Genomic DNA, 16826 nt, shown 5'->3' with positions numbered 1-16826 from the left:
CTCTGTGTTGACTGTGTTGATATGTAGGCTCTGTGTTGATATGTAGGCTCTGTGTTGATATGTAGGCTCTGTGTTGATATGTAGGCTCTGTGTTGACTCTGTGTGTTGATGTAGGCTCTGTGTTGATATGTAGGCTCTGTGTTGATATGTAGGCTCTGTGTTGATATGTAAGCTCTGTGTTGATATGTAGTCTCTGTGTTGATATGTAGGCTCTGTGTTGATATGTAGGCTCTGTGTTGACATGTAGGCTCTGTGTTGACATGTAGGCTCTGTGTTGACATGTAGGCTCTGTGTTGATATGTAGGCTCTGTGTTGATATGTAGGCTCTGTGTTTGTATTGTGTTGATATGTAGGCTCTGTGTTGACATGTAGGCTCTGTGTTGATATGTAGGCTCTGTGTTGATATGTAGGCTCTGTGTTGATATGTAGGCTCTGTGTTGACATGTAGGCTCTGTGTTGATATGTAGGCTCTGTGTTGACATGTAGGCTCTGTGTTGATATGTAGGCTCTGTGTTGACATGTAGGCTCTGTGTTGACATGTAGGCTCTGTGTTGATATGTAGGCTCTGTGTTGATATGTAGGCTCTGTGTACTGTGTTGATATGTAGGCTCTGTGTTGATATGTAGTCTCTGTGTTGATATGTAGGCTTTGTGTTGATATGTAGGCTCTGTGTTGACATGTAGGCTCTGTGTTGATATGTAGGCTCTGTGTTGATGATATGTAGGCTCTGTGTTGATATGTAGGCTCTGTGTTGATATGTAGGCTCTGTGTTGATATGTAGGCTCTGTGTTGATATGTAGGCTCTGTGTTGATATGTAGGCTCTGTGTTGATATGTAGGCTCTGTGTTGATATGTAGGCTCTGTGTTGATATGTAGGCTCTGTGTACTGTGTTGATATGTAGGCTCTGTGTTGATATGTAGGCTCTGTGTTGATATGTAGGCTCTGTGTTGACATGTAGGCTCTGTGTTGACATGTAGGCTCTGTGTTGATATGTAGGCTCTGTGTTGATATGTAGGCTCTGTGTTGATATGTAGGCTCTGTGTTGATATGTAGGCTCTGTGTTGATATGTAGGCTCTGTGTTGATATGTAGGCTCTGTGTTGAGTAGGCTCTGTGTTGATATGTAGGCTCTGTGTTGACATGTAGGCTCTGTGTTGACATGTAGGCTCTGTGTTGATATGTAGGCTCTGTGTTGATATGTAGGCTCTGTGTTTATTGTGTTGATATGTAGGCTCTGTGTTGACATGTAGGCTCTGTGTTGATATGTAGGCTCTGTGTTGATATGTAGGCTCTGTGTTGATATGTAGGCTCTGTGTTGACATGTAGGCTCTGTGTTGACATGTAGGCTCTGTGTTGATATGTAGGCTCTGTGTTGATATGTAGGCTCTGTGTTGATATGTAGGCTCTGTGTTGATATGTAGGCTCTGTGTTGATATGTAGGCTCTGTGTTGATATGTAGGCTCTGTGTTGATATGTAGGCTCTGTGTTGACATGTAGGCTCTGTGTTGACATGTAGGCTCTGTGTTGATATGTAGGCTCTGTGTTGATATGTAGGCTCTGTGTTCTGTGTCTGTGTTTATTGTGTTGATATGTAGGCTCTGTGTTGACATGTAGGCTCTGTGTTGATATGTAGGCTCTGTGTTGATATGTAGGCTCTGTGTTGATATGTAGGCTCTGTGTTGACATGTAGGCTCTGTGTTGACATGTAGGCTCTGTGTTGACATGTAGGCTCTGTGTTGATATGTAGGCTCTGTGTTGATATGTAGGCTCTGTGTTGATATGTAAGCTCTGTGTTGATATGTAGGCTCTGTGTTGATATGTAGGCTCTGTGTTGACATGTAGGCTCTGTGTTGACATGTAGGCTCTGTGTTGATATGTAGGCTCTGTGTTGATATGTAGGCTCTGTGTTTATTGTGTTGATATGTAGGCTCTGTGTTGACATGTAGGCTCTGTGTTGATATGTAGGCTCTGTGTTGATATGTAGGCTCTGTGTTGATATGTAGGCTCTGTGTTGACATGTAGGCTCTGTGTTGATATGTAGGCTCTGTGTTGACATGTAGGCTCTGTGTTGATATGTAGGCTCTGTGTTGACATGTAGGCTCTGTGTTGACATGTAGGCTCTGTGTTGATATGTAGGCTCTGTGTTGATATGTAGGCTCTGTGTACTGTGTTGATATGTAGGCTCTGTGTTGATATGTAGTCTCTGTGTTGATATGTAGGCTCTGTGTTGATATGTAGGCTCTGTGTTGACATGTAGGCTCTGTGTTGATATGTAGGCTCTGTGTTGATATGTAGGCTCTGTGTTGATATGTAGGCTCTGTGTACTGTGTTGATATGTAGGCTCTGTGTTGATATGTAGGCTCTGTGTTGATATGTAGGCTCTGTGTTGATATGTAGGCTCTGTGTTGATATGTAGGCTCTGTGTTGACATGTAGGCTCTGTGTTGACATGTAGGCTCTGTGTTGATATGTAGGCTCTGTGTTGATATGTAGGCTCTGTGTTTATTGTGTTGATATGTAGGCTCTGTGTTGACATGTAGGCTCTGTGTTGATATGTAGGCTCTGTGTTGATATGTAGGCTCTGTGTTGACATGTAGGCTATGTGTTGATATGTAGGCTCTGTGTTGATATGTAGGCTCTGTGTTGATATGTAGGCTCTGTGTTGACATGTAGGCTCTGTGTTGACATGTAGGCTCTGTGTTGACATGTAGGCTCTGTGTTGATATGTAGGCTCTGTGTTGATATGTAGGCTCTGTGTACTGTGTTGACATGTAAGCTCTGTGTTGATATGTAGGCTCTGTGTTGATATGTAGGCTCTGTGTTGATATGTAGTCTCTGTGTTGATATGTAGGCTCTGTGTTGATATGTAGGCTCTGTGTGATATGTAGGCTCTGTGTTGACATGTAGGCTCTGTGTTGACATGTAGGCTCTGTGTTGACATGTAGGCTCTGTGTTGATATGTAGGCTCTGTGTTGATATGTAGGCTCTGTGTACTGTGTTGATATGTAGGCTCTGTGTTGATATGTAGGCTCTGTGTTGATATGTAGGCTCTGTGTTGATATGTAGGCTCTGTGTTTATTGTGTTGATATGTAGGCTCTGTGTTGACATGTAGGCTCTGTGTTGATATGTAGGCTCTGTGTTGATATGTAGGCTCTGTGTTGACATGTAGGCTCTGTGTTGATATGTAGGCTCTGTGTTGATATGTAGGCTCTGTGTTGACATGTAGGCTCTGTGTTGATATGTAGGCTCTGTGTTGACATGTAGGCTCTGTGTTGACATGTAGGCTCTGTGTTGACATGTAGGCTCTGTGTTGATATGTAGGCTCTGTGTTGATATGTAGGCTCTGTGTACTGTGTTGATATGTAGTCTCTGTGTTGATATGTAGGCTCTGTGTTGATATGTAGGCTCTGTGTTGATATGTAGGCTCTGTGTTGATATTTAGGCTCTGTGTTGACATGTAGGCTCTGTGTTGATATGTAGGCTCTGTGTTGATATGTAGGCTCTGTGTTGATATGTAGGCTCTGTGTTGATATGTAGGCTCTGTGTTGACATGTAGGCTCTGTGTTGATATGTAGTCTCTGTGTACTGTGTTGATATGTAGGCTCTGTGTTGACATGTAGGCTCTGTGTTGATATGCAGGCTCTGTGTACTGTGTTGATATGTAGTCTCTGTGTTTATTGTGTTGATATGTAGGCTCTGTGTTGATATGTAGGCTCTGTGTTGATATGTAGGCTCTGTGTTGATATGTATGTTAAGTTAATATAATATAATGTTAAGTTAATATAATATAATATTATGTTAAGTTAATATAATATAATGTTGTTAAGTTAATATAATGTTAAGTTAATATAATGTTAAGTTAATATAATATAATATGTTAAGTTAATATAATATGTTGTTAAGTTAATATAATGTTAAGTTAATATAATATGTTGTTAAGTTAATATAATGTTAAGTTAATATAATATAATATGTTAAGTTAATATAATATAATGTTAAGTTAATATAATATTATGTTGTTAAGTTAATATAATATTATGTTAAGTTTAGTCACAAAATGTCTCTGTTGACAGACAAGTCCGTCAACCAATCAGCTGAGCAGCCTGATCTCTTGTGTATAATTTCTATGAACCATAACCATAATATCTATCAATTCATCATCGATCCAGAGGGCTTTAACAGTTATCATGTCTTCTCACACACACACACACACACACACACACACACACACACACACACACACACACACACACACACACACACACACACACACACACACACACACACACACACACACACACCCACCCAGCAGGTCTCCAATCCACTCTGTTAGAGAGGCAGCCTGGGAAACAGAGATCCCCAGAGCCCCTCCCTGGGTCTGAATGAATGATTTAGCTGAAAAGATGAGTCACACTAATATGACCCAGATCCCTGCAACTCACAGAGAGGGTTATGGGTAAAGAGTTGCGCTGCAGGCTGGTCCCCGGTGCCCCCCTCCTCTCCTCGTTTTCTCAGTCAGTCAATCAGTCTCTCTCTATTTTGTCTCCCTCCCTCTCTGTGTCAGGCTCTCTCTACCTCCCTCTCCATTTTGTCTCACTCTCCGTCTGTCTGTCTCCCTCCCTCCCTCTTCGTCTGTGTCAGTCTCCCTCTCTCTCCGTCTGTCAGTCTCCCTCCCTCCCTCCTGTCAGTCTCTCTCCATTTTGTCTCCCTCCGTCTGTGTCAGTCCCTCCCTCCCTCCCTCCCTCCCTCCCTCCCTCCCTCCCTCCCTCCCTCCCGTCAGTCTCTCTCCATTTTGTCTCCCTCTCTCCCTCCGTCTGTGTCAGTCTCCCTCTCTCCCTCTGTCTGTGTCAGTCTCTCTCTTCTCTCAGATTCTCTCTCTATATTTTCTCCTCTCTCCCTCCGTCTGTGTCAGATTCTCTCTCTATATTTTCTCCTCTCTCCCTCCGTCTGTGTCAGTCTCTCTCTTCTCTCAGATTCTCTCTCTATATTTTCTCCTCTCTCCAGTAGTGGTGATGGGGGAGGGGGAGTGGAAGACCGTGTCAAATGGCTGCTGCTTCCACCCACATCTGAAACCTCTGTTGCCATGGCAACACCAGCTGCAGCACAGAGCCAGCCACTCCCCCCATCCCCTCCCTCCCACCAGCCCACCCCTCGGTCTGGAGGGGGGATCAGAGTGTGTGTGCGTGAGTGTGTTGAGGCATGTCATTGACAGAGACAGCCTACTTGTGAGAGACTGGGTACAGGGGACAGGCGTAATGAGAGGTGAGGGGACGGGAGGGGTGAGAGGGCAGGGGACGGGGGTAAGGAGGGGTGAGGGGGCAGGGGATGGGGTTAAGGAGGGGTGAGGGGTAAGGAGGGGTGAGGGGTTAGGGGACAGGAGGGGTGAGGGGGCAGGGGATGGGGGTAAGGAGGGGTGAGAGGGCAGGGGACAGGAGGGGTGAGGAGGCAGGAGGGGTGAGAGGGCAGGGGACGGGGGTAAGGAGGGGTGAGAGGGCAGGAATGGTGAGGGGGCAGGGGGTAAGGAGGGGTGAGAGGGCAGGGGGCGGGGGTAAGGAGGGGTGAGAGGGCAGGGGGCGGGGGTAAGGAGGGGTGAGAGGGCTATGTGGGGTGGGTGTGTCTGGTGGTCTGGCTTTGATCATATGAGCTGTGATCATCGAGGAAGACTGAGAAAACTAATGAATACTCTGGTCTGAACAGCCTGCAACAGAATGATATACTGCTCTGGTCTGAACAGAATGATATACTGCTCTGGTCTGAACAGAATGATATACTGCTCTGGTCTGAACAGAATGATATACTGCTCTGGTCTGAACAGAATGATATACTGCTCTGGTCTGAACAGAATGATATACTGCTCTGGTCTGAACAGAATGATATACTGCTCTGGTCTGAACAGAATGATATACTGCTCTGGTCTGAACAGAATGATATACTGCTCTGGTCTGAACAGAATGATATACTGCTCTGGTCTGAACAGAATGATATACTGCTCTGGTCTGAACAGAATGATATACTGCTCTGGTCTGACCAGAATGATATACTGCTCTGGTCTGAACAGCCTGCAACAGAATGATATACTGCTCTGGTCTGAACAGAATGATATACTGCTCTGGTCTGAACAGAATGATATACTGCTCTGGTCTGAACAGAATGATATACTGCTCTGGTCTGAACAGAATGATATACTGCTCTGGTCTGAACAGAATGATATACTGCTCTGGTCTGAACAGAATGATATACTGCTCTGGTCTGAACAGAATGATATACTGCTCTGGTCTGAACAGAATGATATACTGCTCTGGTCTGAACAGAATGATATACTGCTCTGGTCTGAACAGAATGATATACTGCTCTGGTCTGAACAGAATGATATACTGCTCTGGTCTGACCAGAATGATATACTGCTCTGGTCTGAACAGAATGATATACTGCTCTGGTCTGAACAGAATGATATACTGCTCTGGTCTGAACAGAATGATATACTGCTCTGGTCTGACCAGAATGATATACTGCTCTGAACAGAATGATATACTGCTCTGGTCTGAACAGAATGATATACTGCTCTGAACAGAATGATATACTGCTCTGGTCTGAACAGAATGATATACTGCTCTGGTCTGAACAGAATGATATACTGCTCTGGTCTGAACAGAATGATATACTGCTCTGGTCTGAACAGAATGATATACTGCTCTGGTCTGAACAGAATGATATACTGCTCTGGTCTGAACAGAATGATATACTGCTCTGGTCTGAACAGAATGATATACTGCTCTGGTCTGAACAGAATGATATACTGCTCTGGTCTGAACAGAATGATATACTGCTCTGGTCTGAACAGAATGATATACTGCTCTGGTCTGAACAGAATGATATACTGCTCTGGTCTGAACAGAATGATATACTGCTCTGGTCTGAACAGAATGATATACTGCTCTGGTCTGAACAGAATGATATACTGCTCTGGTCTGAACAGAATGATATACTGCTCTGGTCTGAACAGAATGATATACTGCTCTGGTCTGAACAGAATGATATACTGCTCTGGTCTGAACAGAATGATATACTGCTCTGGTCTGAACAGAATGATATACTGCTCTGGTCTGAACAGAATGATATACTGCTCTGGTCTGAACAGAATGATATACTGCTCTGGTCTGAACAGAATGATATACTGCTCTGGTCTGAACAGAATGATATACTGCTCTGGTCTGAACAGAATGATATACTGCTCTGGTCTGAACAGAATGATATACTGCTCTGGTCTGAACAGAATGATATACTGCTCTGGTCTGAACAGAATGATATACTGCTCTGGTCTGAACAGAATGATATACTGCTCTGGTCTGAACAGAATGATATACTGCTCTGGTCTGAACAGAATGATATACTGCTCTGGTCTGAACAGAATGATATACTGCTCTGGTCTGAACAGAATGATATACTGCTCTGGTCTGAACAGAATGATATACTGCTCTGGTCTGAACAGAATGATATACTGCTCTGGTCTGAACAGAATGATATACTGCTCTGGTCTGAACAGAATGATATACTGCTCTGGTCTGAACAGAATGATATACTGCTCTGGTCTGAACAGAATGATATACTGCTCTGGTCTGACCAGAATGATATACTGCTCTGGTCTGAACAGCCTGCAACAGAATGATATACTGCTCTGGTCTGAACAGAATGATATACTGCTCTGGTCTGAACAGAATGATATACTGCTCTGGTCTGAACAGAATGATATACTGCTCTGGTCTGAACAGAATGATATACTGCTCTGGTCTGAACAGAATGATATACTGCTCTGGTCTGAACAGAATGATATACTGCTCTGGTCTGAACAGAATGATATACTGCTCTGGTCTGAACAGAATGATATACTGCTCTGGTCTGAACAGAATGATATACTGCTCTGGTCTGAACAGAATGATATACTGCTCTGGTCTGACCAGAATGATATACTGCTCTGGTCTGAACAGAATGATATACTGCTCTGGTCTGAACAGAATGATATACTGCTCTGGTCTGAACAGAATGATATACTGCTCTGGTCTGAACAGAATGATATACTGCTCTGGTCTGAACAGAATGATATACTGCTCTGGTCTGAACAGAATGATATACTGCTCTGGTCTGAACAGAATGATATACTGCTCTGGTCTGACCAGAATGATATACTGCTCTGAACAGAATGATATACTGCTCTGGTCTGAACAGAATGATATACTGCTCTGAACAGAATGATATACTGCTCTGAACAGAATGATATACTGCTCTGGTCTGAACAGAATGATATACTGCTCTGGTCTGAACAGAATGATATACTGCTCTGGTCTGAACAGAATGATATACTGCTCTGGTCTGAACAGAATGATATACTGCTCTGGTCTGAACAGAATGATATACTGCTCTGGTCTGAACAGAATGATATACTGCTCTGAACAGAATGATATACTGCTCTGGTCTGAACAGAATGATATACTGCTCTGGTCTGAACAGAATGATATACTGCTCTGGTCTGAACAGAATGATATACTGCTCTGGTCTGAACAGAATGATATACTGCTCTGGTCTGAACAGAATGATATACTGCTCTGGTCTGAACAGAATGATATACTGCTCTGGTCAACCACCCTCATCTTCTCTTTCCATTTGACATTTCGGTCATTCACTCTTAACCAGAGCAACTTACATGAGCAATTATGTTAAGCTCCTTAATTAAGGACACACACCATATTTTTCAGACTCCCCCCCCCTCCCTGACCTCCTCTCTCCCTGACCACCTCTCTCCCCCCTCCCTTGCCTCCTCTCTCCGCTCCCTGATCTCCTCTCCCCCTCCCTGACCTCCCGCTCCCCCCCTCCCTGACCTCCCGCTCTCCCCCTCCCTGACCTCCTCTCTCCCCCTCCCTGAACTCCTCTGTCCCCCTCTCCCTGACCTCTCTCTCCTGACCTCCTCTCTCCCCTCCCTTGCCTCCTCTCCCCCTCCCTTGCCTCCTCTCTCCCCTACCTGACCTCCCCTCCCCCTCCCTGACCTCCCGCTCTCCCCGACCTCCTCTCTCCCTGACCACCTCTCTCCCCCTCCCTTGCCTCCTCTCTCCCCCCCTGACCTCCTCTCCCCCTCCCTGACCTCCCGCTCTCCCCCCCTCCCTGACCTCCTCTCTCCCCCTCCCTGACCTCCTCTCTCCCTGACCTCCTCTCCCTGACCACCTCTCTCCCCCCTCCCTTGCCTCCTCTCTCCCTCCCTGACCTCCTCTCCCCCTCCCTGACCTCCCCCTCCCCCTCCCTGACCTCCCGCTCTCCCCCTCCCTGACCTCCTCTCTCCCCCTCCCTGAACTCCTCTGTCCCCCTCTCCCTGACCTCCTCTCCCTGACCTCCTCTCTCCCCCCTCCCTTGCCTCCTCTCCCCCTCCCTTGCCTCCTCTCTCCCCTACCTGACCTCCCCTCCCCTCCCTGACCTCCCGCTCTCCCCGACCTCCTCTCTCCCTCCCTGACCACCTCTCTCCCCCTCCCTTGCCTCCTCTCTCCCCTCCCTGACCTCCTCTCCCCCTCCCTGACCTCCCGCTCTCCCCCTCCCTGACCTCCTCTCTCCCCCCTCCCTGACCTCCTCTCTCCCTGACCACCTCTCTCCCCCTCCCTTGCCTCCTCTCTCCCCTCCCTGACCTCCTCTCCCCCCCTCCCTGACCTCCTCTCCCCCTCCCTGACCTCCCGCTCTCCCCCTCCCTGACCTCCCGCTCTCCCCCTCCCTGACCTCCTCTCTCCCCCTCCCTGAACTCCTCTGTCCCCCTCTCCCTGACCTCCTCTCTCCCTGACCTCCTCTCTCCCCCTCCCTTGCCTCCTCTCCCCCTCCCTTGCCTCCTCTCTCCCCTCCCTGACCTCCTCTCCCCCCTCCCTGACCTCCCGCTCTCCCCCTCCCTGACCTCCCGCTCTCCCCCTCCCTGACCTCCTCTCTCCCCCTCCCTGAACTCCTCTGTCCCCTCTCCCTGACCTCCTCTCTCCCTGACCTCCTCTCTCCCCCTCCCTTGCCTCCTCTCCCCCTCCCTTGCCTCCTCTCTCCCCTACCTGACCTCCCCTCCCCCTCCCTGACCTCCCGCTCTCCCCCTCCCTGACCTCCTCTCTCCCCCTCCCTGACCTCCTTTCTCCCCCTCCCTGACCTCCCGCTCTCCCCCTCCCCAACCTACTCTCTCCCCCTCCCCCGAACTACTCTCTCTCCCCCTCCCTGACTTCCCGCTCTCCCCTCCCTGACCTCCCGCTCTCCCCCTCCCCCACCGCCTCTCTACCCCTCCCCATTCTCCTCTCTCCCCCCTGCCCGACCTCCTTTCTCCCCTCCCTGACCTCCTCTCTCTCCCCCTCCCGACCTCCTCTCTCCCCCTCCCCGATCTCCTCTCTCTCCCCCCCCCCGACTTCCTCTCTTCCCCCTCCCCGACCTCCTCTCTCCCCCTCCCCGACCTCCTCTCTCCCCCTCCCCGACCTCCTCTCTCCCCCCTCCTCGACCTCCTCTCTCCCCCTCCCCGACCTCCTCTCTCCCCCCTCCCCGACATCCTCTCTCCCCCCCCGACCTCCTCTCTCTCCGACCTCCTCTCTCCCCCCCTCCCCGACCTTCTCTCTCCCCCTCCCCGACCTTCTCTCTCCCCCTCCCCGACATCCTCTCTCCCCCCCTCCCCGACCTCCTCTCTCTCCCCTCCCCCGACCTCCTCTCTCCCCCTCCCCGACCTCCTCTCTCCCCCTCCCCGACCTCCTCTCTCCCCGACCTCCCCGACCTCCTCTCCCCCCTCCCCGACCTCCTCTCTCCCCCCCTCCCCGACCTCCTCTCTCCCCCCCTCCCCGACCTCCTCTCTCCCCCCTCCCCGACCTCCTCTCTCCCCCTCCCCGACCTCCTCTCTCCCCCCCTCCCCGACCTCCTCTCTCCCCCCTCCCCGACCTCCTCTCTCCCCCCCTCCCCGACCTCCTCTCTCCCCCCCCCCCGACTTCCTCTCTTCCCCTCCCCAACCCCCTCTCTCCCCCCCCCCGACCTCCTCTCTCCTCCCTCCCTGACCTCATCTCTCCCCCCCTCCCTGACCTCCTTTCTCCCCCTCCCTGGCCTTCTCTCCCCCCCTTCCTCTTGTACTCAATCGCAAAATGTCTGACACAAACACAAGTATGCAAGTACACAAACACACATTGTAAACCCCGTGGTAGCCAGTCTATGCAGTTTGTTGGTCAGTCAGTAAACAGGCTCTCTCTCTTGAAAACAGATTGAATGAATATGACAGATTTTACACTAAGAGACAGACAGGACACAAACACACAACGGGGTCACACCAGTCTCAGAGGTCACGGCACTGCGCTGCACAGCTGTAAAAACACACTGGATAAAAGAACACGCTGTGAGAGGAGGGGAGAGGCCCTGGGGGAACGCAGAGCAAGTTCCTACATGAACACAAGCTAGCCCAGGGGGTGAAAGGTAGTGGAGAGAGGAGAGAGGGGGTGAAGGGTAGAGGAGAGAGAGGGTGAAAGGTCGAGGGTAGAGGAGAGAGGGGGTGAAAGGTAGAGGAGAGAGTGGAAGGCAGAGGGTAGAGGAGAGAGGAGAGAGAGGGTGAAAGGTAGAGGAGAGAGGAGAGAGAGGGTGAAAGGTAGAGGGTAGAGGAGAGAGGAGAGAGAGGGTGAAAGGTAGAGGGTAGAGGAGAGAGAGGGTGAAAGGTAGAGGGTAGAGGAGAGAGAGAGGGTGGAAGGTAGATGGTAGAGGAGAGAGAGAGTGGAAGGTAGAGGGTAGAGGAGAGAGGAGATAGAGAGGGTGGAAGGCAGAGGGTAGAGGAGAGAGAGAGGGTGGAAGGCAGATGGTAGAGGAGAGAGAGGGTGAAAGGTAGAGGGTAGAGGAGAGAGAGAGGGTGGAAGGTAGATGGTAGAGGAGAGAGAGGGTGAAAGGTAGAGGGTAGAGGAGAGAGAGGGTGAAAGGTAGAGGAGAGAGGGTGAAAGGTAGAGAGTAGAGGAGAGAGAGGGTGGAAGGTAGATGGTAGAGGAGAGAGAGGGTGAAAGGTAGAGGAGAGAGAGGGTGAAAGGTAGAGAGTAGAGGAGAGAGAGAGGGTGAAAGGTAGAGGAGAGGAGAGAGAGGGTGAATGGTAGAGGAGAGGAGAGAGAGGGTGAAAGGTAGAGGAGAGAGAGGGTGAAAGGTAGAGGAGAGGAGAGAGAGGGTGAAAGGTAGAGGAGAGGAGAGAGAGGGTGAAAGGTAGAGGAGAGAGAGGGTGAAAGGTAGAGGGTAGAGGAGAGAGAGAGGGTGAAAGGTAGAGGGTAGAGGAGAGAGAGAGGGTGAAAGGTAGAGGGTAGAGGAGAGAGAGGGTGAAAGGTAGAGGAGAGAGGAGAGAGAGGGTGAAAGGGAGAGGGTAGAGGAGAGAGAGGGTGAAAGGTAGAGGAGAGAGGAGAGAGAGGGTGAAAGGTAGAGGAGAGAGGAGAGAGAGGGTGAAAGGGAGAGGAGAGAGGAGAGAGAGGGTGAAAGGGAGAGGAGAGAGGAGAGAGAGGGTGAAAGGTAGAGGAGAGAGAGGGTGAAAGGTAGTGAGGAGAGGAAAGAGAGGGTGACACCACAACAGACTGGGAGGGTCAGGCTGCTCTACACCACAACAGACTGGGAGGGTCAGGCTGCTCAACCACTACAGACTGGGAGGGTCAGGCTGCTCTGCACCACAACAGACTGGGAGGGTCAGGCTGCTCTGCACCACAACAGACTGGGAGGGTCAGGCTGCTCTGCACCACAACAGACTGGGAGGGTCAGGCTGCTCTGCACCACAACAGACTGGGAGGGTCAGGCTGCTCCACCACTACAGACTGGGAGGGTCAGGCTGCTACACCACAACAGACTGGGAGGGTCAGGCTGCTCTACACCACTACAGACTGGGAGGGTCAGGTTGCTACACCACAACAGACAGGGAGGGTCAGGCTGCTCCACCACTACAGACTGGGAGGGTCAGGCTGCTCTACACCACTACAGACTGGGAGGGTCAGGCTGCTCTACACCACTACAGACTGGGAGGGTCAGGCTGCTCTACACCACTACAGACTGGGAGGGTCAGGCTGCTCTACACCACAACAGACTGGGAGGGTCAGGCTGCTCTACACCACTACAGACTGGGAGGGTCAGGCTGCTCTACACCACAACAGACTGGGAGGGTCAGGCTGCTCTACACCACAACAGACTGGGAGGGTCAGGCTGCTCAACAACTACAGACTGGGAGGGTCAGGCTGCTCTGCACCACAACAGACTGGGAGGGTCAGGCTGCTCTGCACCACAACAGACTGGGAGGGTCAGGCTGCTCCACCACTACAGACTGGGAGGGTCAGGCTGCTACACCACAACAGACTGGGAGGGTCAGGCTGCTCTACACCACAACAGACTGGGAGGGTCAGGCTGCTCTACACCACTACAGACTGGGAGGGTCAGGCTGCTCCACACCACAACAGACTGGGAGGGTCAGGCTGCTCTACACCACTACAGACTGGGAGGGTCAGGCTGCTCTACACCACTACAGACTGGGAGGGTCAGGCTGCTACACCACTACAGACTGGGAGGGTCAGGCTGCTCCACACCACAACAGACTGGGAGGGTCAGGCTGCTCTACACCACAACAGACTGGGAGGGTCAGGCTGCTCCACCACTACAGACTGGGAGGGTCAGGCTGCTCTACACCACAACAGACTGGGAGGGTCAGGCTGCTACACCACAACAGACTGGGAGGGTCAGGCTGCTCTACACCACAACAGACTGGGAGGGTCAGGCTGCTCCACCACTACAGACTGGGAGGGTCAGGCTGCTCCACCACAACAGACTGGGAGGGTCAGGCTGCTCTACACCACAACAGACTGGGAGGGTCAGGCTGCTCCACCACTACAGACTGGGAGGGTCAGGCTGCTTCACCACTACAGACTGGGAGGGTCAGGCTGCTCCACCACTACAGACTGGGAGGGTCAGGCTGCTCTACACCACAACAGACTGGGAGGGTCAGGCTGCTACACCACAACAGACTGGGAGGGTCAGGCTGCTCCACCACTACAGACTGGGGGGTCAGGCTGCTTCACCACTACAGACTGGGAGGGTCAGGCTGCTCCACACCACAACAGACTGGGAGGGTCAGGCTGCTCCACACCACAACAGACTGGGAGGGTCAGGCTGCTCCACCACTACAGACTGGGAGGGTCAGGCTGCTCTACACCACAACAGACTGGGAGGGTCAGGCTGCTCTACACCACAACAGACTGGGAGGGTCAGGCTGCTCTGCACCACTACAGACTGGGAGGGTCAGGCTGCTCTACACCACAACAGACTGGGAGGGTCAGGCTGCTCAACCACAACAGACTGGGAGGGGCTCAGGCTGCTCTACACCACAACAGACTGGGAGGGTCAGGCTGCTACACCACAACAGACTGGGAGGGTCAGGCTGCTCTACACCACAACAGACTGGGAGGGTCAGGCTGCTTCACCACAACAGACTGGGAGGGTCAGGCTGCTCTACACCACTACAGACTGGGAGGGTCAGGCTGCTCTACACCACAACAGACTGGGAGGGTCACAACAGACTGGGAGGGTCAGGCTGCTCCACACCACAACAGACTGGGAGGGTCAGGCTGCTCTACACCACAACAGACTGGGAGGGTCAGGCTGCTCCACCACAACAGACTGGGAGGGTCAGGCTGCTCTCAGGCTGCTCTACACCACAACAGACCGTAACGTAGTCTAGTCATATCCTTGTAACGTAGTCTAGTCAGGGTCATATCCCTGTAACGTAGTCTAGTCAGGGTCATATCCCTGTAACGTAGTCTAGTCAGGGTCATATCCCTGTAACGTAGTCTAGTCAGGGTCATATCCCTGTAACGTAGTCTAGTCAGGGTCATATCCCTGTAACGTAGTCTAGTCAGGGTCATATCCCTGTCCCCGGGTAACCCCGTCTAGTCAGGGTCATATCCCCGTAACGTAGTCTAGTCAGGGTCATATCCCCGTAACGTAGTCTAGTCAGGGTCATATCCCCGTAACGTAGTCTAGTCAGGGTCATATCCCTGTAACGTAGTCTAGTCAGGGTCATATCCCCGTAACGTAGTCTAGTCAGGGTCATATCCCTGTAACGTAGTCTAGTCAGGGTCATATCCCCGTAACGTAGTCTAGTCAGGTCATATCCCTGTAACGTAGTCTAGTCAGGGTCATATCCCTGTAACGTAGTCTAGTCAGGGTCATATCCCCGTAACGTAGTCTAGTCAGGGTCATATCCCCGTAACGTAGTCTAGTCATATCCCTGTAACGTAGTCTAGTCAGGGTCATATCCCCGTAACGTAGTCTAGTCATATCCCTGTGACGTAGTCTAGTCAGGGTCATATCCCTGTAACGTAGTCTAGTCAGGGTCATATCCCTGTAACGTAGCCTAGTCAGGGTCATATCCCTGTAACGTAGTCTAGTCAGGGTCATATCCCCGTAACGTAGTCTAGTCAGGGTCATATCCCTGTAACGTAGTCTAGTCAGGGTCATATCCTTGTAACGTAGTCTAGTCAGGGTCATATCCCTGTAACGTAGTCTAGTCAGGGTCATATCCCCGTAACGTAGTCTAGTCAGGGTCATATCCCCGGTACGTAGTCTAGTCATATCCCTGTAACGTAGTCTAGTCAGGGTCATATCCCTGTAACGTAGTCTAGTCAGGGTCATATCCCCGTAACGTAGTCTAGTCATATCCCTGTAACGTAGTCTAGTCAGGGTCATATCCCTGTAACGTAGTCTAGTCAGGGTCATATCCCCGTAACGTAGTCTAGTCAGGGTCATATCCCCGTAACGTAGTCTAGTCAGGGTCATATCCCTGTAACGTAGTCTAGTCAGGGTCATATCCCTGTAACGTAGTCTAGTCAGGGTCATATCCCTGTAACGTAGTCTAGTCAGGGTCATATCCCTGTAACGTAGTCTAGTCAGGGTCATATCCCTGTAACGTAGTCTAGTCAGGGTCATATCCCTGTAACGTAGTCTAGTCAGGGTCATATCCCTGTAACGTAGTCTAGTCAGGGTCATATCCCTGTAACGTAGTCTAGTCAGGGTCATATCCCCGTAACGTAGTCTAGTCAGGGTCATATCCCTGTAACGTAGTCTAGTCATATCCCCGTAACGTAGTCTAGTCAGGGTCATATCCCTGTAACGTAGTCTAGTCAGGGTCATATCCATGTAACGTAGTCTAGTCAGGGTCATATCCCTGTAACGTAGTCTAGTCAGGGTCATATCCCTGTAACGTAGTCTAGTCAGGGTCATATCCCCGTAACGTAGCCTAGTCAGGGTCATATCCATGTAACGTAGTCTAGTCAGGGTCATATCCCTGTAACGTAGTCTAGTCAGGGTCATATCCCTGTAACGTTGTCTAGTCAGGGTCATATCCCCCTAACGTAGTCTAGTCAGGGTCATATCCCTGTAACGTAGTCTAGTCAGGGTCATATCCCTGTAACGTAGTCTAGTCAGGGTCATATCCCCCTAACGTAGTCTAGTCAGGGTCATATCCCCGTAACGTAGTCTAGTCAGGGTCATATCCCTGTAACGTAGTCTAGTCAGGGTCATATCCCTGTAACGTAGTCTAGTCATATCCCTGTAACGTAGTCTAGTCATATCCCCCTAACGTAGTCTAGTCAGGGTCATATCCCTGTAACGTAGTCCAGTCAGGGTCATATCCCTGTAACGTAGTCTAGTCAGGGTCATATCCCCGTAACGTAGTCTAGTCAGGGTCATATCCCCGTAACGTAGTCTAGTCAGGGTCATATCCCTGTAACGTAGTCTAGTCAGGGTCATATCCCCGTAACGTAGTCTAGTCAGGGTCATATCCCTGTGTGCTCTGTCTG

The sequence above is a fragment of the Oncorhynchus tshawytscha genome, unplaced genomic scaffold (genome assembly GCF_018296145.1).
Source record: "Oncorhynchus tshawytscha isolate Ot180627B unplaced genomic scaffold, Otsh_v2.0 Un_contig_2457_pilon_pilon, whole genome shotgun sequence".
Taxonomy (NCBI): Eukaryota; Metazoa; Chordata; class Actinopteri; order Salmoniformes; family Salmonidae; genus Oncorhynchus; species Oncorhynchus tshawytscha.
Note: the sequence above shows the minus strand (reverse complement) of the source record.